Below are 5428 nucleotides of genomic sequence, written 5' to 3'. Positions count from 1 at the left end.
AAAAGTTACCCAATTCTTCTTATAATTATTCTGAAGTATTTTTTTGAAGTCATTGAGTTCAGGGTTTTTGCATCCCTTAGCTTTCCGCCATCTTAGAATCCCCCACCATAATCTTATAATAGAAATTTTATTGTTTTAGCTACTACATTTAGATCATCAGTCATTTTCAAGTTAATTTTATTTTACAGTGTAAAGTATTGGTAATGGTTAATGTTTTTCTTTATAATTTTCCCATTATTTGATGAAAATTTTTTGAATTGCAAGATGTTTTTGTGTAGACTTTACTTTTACATTTTAAAGGAAAATGTAAAATTTTCCTTTAAAAAATTAGATACATGTAGATTTTCATGTATTCTTAAAAGTTTTCAAAAGAATGATTTTGAAAACAAAATTATAGTCTCTTCTTGATCTTTTGGCCAAGATCAAGTATAGTAGAACAAAATTACAGGTTTGTTATATGATAAGGTATGGTGAAGGAAAGTTTCCTTACTTTTTATTTGAATCAATTAAGATAAATTGCTTACATTTAAGCAATTTAAAATGATATGTTTATGTATTTGAAAATAGTATATATCTATGTTAGTATCTATATATCAATATATCTACATGACAATATTTCAGAATGTATGTCTCACAAAATAGGGTTCTTTTCACTCCTAAAGTAAAAAAATTGTATTGACACTCTAAGAATACAATTAAATGAGAACAGTTTTTATTATGTACATGTAATATAACTAATTTACAAATCACAATTAGTCAATTGTTTTACCAAAAGTAAAACAATTCATATGAAAATGAATTTTAAATGAAACTAAATATATTTAATACAAAATTATTATTGTAAAGAGGAAATACCCAGTGATTTTTGGTGGTCACCTTGTTAAGAATATTACACCAAGGTTCATGGCATACTGACATAAAGTTGAATCTGTCATTTTCTGAATAGGAGTGACGAAGAAACCAGGATGAGTTGGACAGAATAGAGCACAAGGATATCAAGTTAAAGGTATTGGAACTAAAATACAAAAGCCCAGTAGAAACTAATATGAATAACTATAACTGATAAATTAGAACACCTAGGGAAAATAGTTTTGTGTATACTTATAACTTATCAAAATCGACCAATGAAGACATAAATTACCTAAACACTCCAATAATAAATAGTGAGATATAAGGAGCAAAAAAAATATATATCCTGACAAAGTATAGAAAATGATGACTTCACTTTTGATTCTATCAAATTTTTAAAGTTTTAAAAGTGCAGATGGATGGATTTCTCTGGGATGTTTCTAAGCATGAATATATCATTTTTTCTTTGAATCTGCCCTCTCTGATAACTTCTCCTCCCTCCTCCATCTTCTGCCTCAGTTCCTTTTATCTTCCATTATACTTGCTCCTTGTCTTTCAAGTCATTATTTTTCAATGATTTTTTTTTTTCACACATATGAGAGAAAACAAGCAATACTGTCTTTCTAGTCTGGCTTATTTTACTTAACATAATGACCTTAAGTTACAACCATTTTCTTGAATTTGACCGTTTTGTTCTTCAATTTACCTTAGTAATAATCTTTTTGGCTTTTCTACCATATTTTATTTATTCAATCACCTCTTGACCGGCACCTAGACTGATTACTTATGATGGCATTTGTCAATATCAATGAAATGAACATGGGTGTTCAGGGAGTCTCTCTTCCATAGTGACTTCATCTTTCTAGAATATATCTGGGAGTGGTGAACTTGATCACATGTCAGTTCTCCTTTCAGATTTTTGAGGAAAATTCATACTGTTTTCCAGAGTGGTTGTATTAGTTTTCATTCCTGCTAGCAGTCATTCTGGGCTCCTTTTACTCCATATTCTCATGAGAAGTTGTTATTTGTTTTTTGTTTGGTTGGTTTATTTTTTTGTTTTATTTTATTTTTGCTTTTGGATAATTGTCATTTTCATTGGGTGGCATGGGACATAATTTTCTTTCCTGTCTAAACATATTGAACATTTCTTCCATATATTTGTTGGCAATATACACTTCTTCTTTTTAGTGGAGTCTGTTTAAATCATTTGCCTGTTTACTGACTTTGTTGCATTTTCCTTTGTTGTTAAACTTTTTTCAATCTTTACATATTCTGGATATTAATAATCAGAAGAGAAGCTGGTAAAGAAATTATTTTCTGGGTCATCTTGAACTGTTTATTTTTCTTTTTCCTAGTAGTTTCAGAATTTTGTCTTAATGTCTTTGAATCATTTTGTTTTTGTATATGGTGAGATATAGAGGTTTAGCTTGAATCTTCTATATGTGGCTATCTAGTTTCCCTAGCATACTTTTCTGAACAGGCTGCCTTTTATCCCAAGGTATGTTTTTGGAGTTTTGTTGAGAATCAGATAGCTGTAAGTATTTGTGTTTATTCATGCATCCTTTATTGTATTCCATTTGTCTGTGTGTTGTTTTGTGTGAATACCATGTTATTTTATTCTATAGTTCTATAGTACATTTTGAAATTACTTATTGGGATGTCTCTAGAATTTCTATTTGCTCAGATTTGCTTTGGCTATTCTGGGTCTTTTCTGATACCATACACGGTATAGTATCGCACTTTCTAGTTTTATAAGCAATGACATTGACATTTTGATGGGTATTACATTGAATGTGTAGATTCCTTTTGATATATCCATTTAACAACATTAATTTTTCCAATCCGTGAACTTAGGAGGGATTTTTATCTTTTCATGTCTTCTTCAATTTCTTTGCTCAGTGTTTTATAATTTTCACTGTAGAAGTCTTTCACCTCCTTGTTTTCATATGGTCTGTTCATTTTATTTGATTTTTGCAGTACTGGGGTTTAAACCTAGGGCTTAACTCATGCAAACACTCTACCAATTGAAGCACACCTTAAGAACTTTTGCTTGCATTATATTTTTGAGATAGGATCTTGCTAATGTTTCCTGGGCTAGTCTCAAACTCTTGATTGTCCTCCTTGTACCTCTTTAAAAGTCAAGATTATAGCTGTATATCGCCGTGCTTGGTTTATTTTTGCTGCTATTCTGTGTGGGGTTATTTTCCTAATGTCATTTTGTAGCAAGGTTGCTATAGATGTACAAAAAAACTATTGATTTTGATAAAATTGATTTTCTGCCCTTCTACTTTGCCAAATTTGTTAGTTCTAATAATCCTTTTGTGGTCTTTTTCAGGTCTTCTAAGTATAAAATCAAATCATCTGAAAACAAGAATAATGTTAGTTCTTCCTTTCCTAATTGAATCCCTTTTATTCTTTTTCCTCACACCTATTTCTTCTGGCTAAAATTTCAAGTAATATGTTGAGTAACAGTGGTCACCTGCCTGAATTTAGAGGAAATGCATTGATTTTTCCCCATCTGGTATGATGCCAGCTGTGGCTTTGTTGCATTAACCATTATTATATTGAGTTATTATGTTGAAAATAGTTTGTTTAATATTTTATCATGACAGTATATTGAAATTTATGAAAGATTTTTCTGCATGTATCATGATGATAATGTGAATTTTCTCTTGATACTATTTACATGTTGTATTAAATTTATTGATTTGCGTATGTTGAACTCCCTTCAAATCCCTGGGATGAAAGCAACCTCATCTGGGTGTATGATCTTCTTAGTGTGCTGTTGAAATCTATTTGGATGTATTTTACCATCTATCTGCATCAAGTATATTGTTGTATTGTTTTGGTGTTGTTCTTATCAGTTGAATGACATGTGATCTGAACTTTGAATGCTGATATGTCAATGTTCATGTATCAACTGTATCAAATGAGCCACACTGGTGAGGGTTGCTGATTATAGGAGAGACTGTGGATGTGGGAACATTCATACTGGACCTGTGTACTTCACATCTTGTTGTGATCCTCAATGTTCTCAAATATATAATTTCTATTAATTATTAAGAAATGAAATCAAGTCCCCAACTACAGCCAAGCTGAGGTTTTCATTACATTGTAAGCTTCAAAGGATTAATGTTGAAATTCTCCTAAGTATTTGGACTGAGGTTAGAATTTGGTGCAGTGTAAGTGAGAGGTCAGCAAACTACAAGTTGGTGAACCAGGATTCTGAGACAAGGCTTCGAAATGATGAATTGGTGACACTTTATTTCAGTGCGCCACTAAGTGCTCATCTCTTAAAAACAAACTATAGAGTCCCTGATCTCAAATATCCCTTTTAGATTTAAATTACCTTTCCTTCTTCAATATATAAAAGATCCAAGCAGGAGCCTCACTTCAGTACAAGGAAGGAAAAGCAAAACAGGAAAACATCTCTCTCAAGGAATTAAAAAGATGCTTCTTAGTAGAGAAAGCCACTGAAATTGTACTAGCAAAAATAAGCTGATGTGGTACTTTTGAAGTTTATAGCTACATGAATCAAATATAAATTATTGCTTGTTTTGATCTGGATAATGGACTCACGATGAATTGGGATCACTCTAGTTCTAAAGTTTGTGAAAACAAACTTTTCTAACCCCTATTTTAGTCAATTGGTGCTGTAATTATTAACCAAATTCATGTTTATTTTAAGTGTAACTGATTAAGAATAATCACTGAGTATCAAAGCATATTACACTGCCAAAAAAGTTACTGAACCTTGTAAAACTAAATGTCTTCCTTTGAGAAAAGGGTCAAAACACAAGGAATGTAGGTTCCAGCCTCAACTCTACCAACAGCAGTCTTTGTGTTCTTTTTTATATGTTTCTAAAAAAGTTTATTTAGTCATACATATTTTTGTTGTTTTTAATATAATTGTTGAAGACAATATTGTCAGTATTTACAAAAATTATTAAAAACTTGAAATATGATTTTGACTATGTAAGGACTTAATTTTGCAGATGGCATCAATGCTGGCAAACATTAATTCATGCATCACATACAAGCCAAACTGTACATAACATCATTTCTGTTTGTTTTTCACTCTACTAAATATATAATGTGTCCATGTGAATATATAAATATACATATACAAAGGCATTGCTGAATTACAAAACTGACAATCTCTCATATTTAATTTAATTAATTTTATTTTTTATTATTATGCTAGGTGGGGGTACATTGTGGCATATAAAAAGTTCTTAAGACATATCAAATATATCATACTTGAATATATCCCCTCAACTATTCTCTTTCATACCTGCCTCCCCTTACTCTTGGAATAGTTTCAACAGATATCATTTTGCCATTTGCATACATATGTACACAGTATATGCATTGTTCTTGGCCAAGTACTGAGTCTCTAAGTTCCAACTTCTCAGTCCTAATATATGAAAAATATAAGAGAACATTATTTTTGTCACTATCATTGGATCAAAGTTCACTCTGAAGAGACATGAAAGAGAATAAAATGCATATAGCTGATTGGTCAGTCAGGTATCAACAAGTCACAGGTGAACTGGCATTGGGTTTATAAGGAATTGGG

Source organism: Castor canadensis, chromosome 7 (assembly GCF_047511655.1).
Source record: "Castor canadensis chromosome 7, mCasCan1.hap1v2, whole genome shotgun sequence".
Taxonomy (NCBI): domain Eukaryota; kingdom Metazoa; phylum Chordata; class Mammalia; order Rodentia; family Castoridae; genus Castor; species Castor canadensis.
This window is presented reverse-complemented; position numbering follows the sequence as displayed.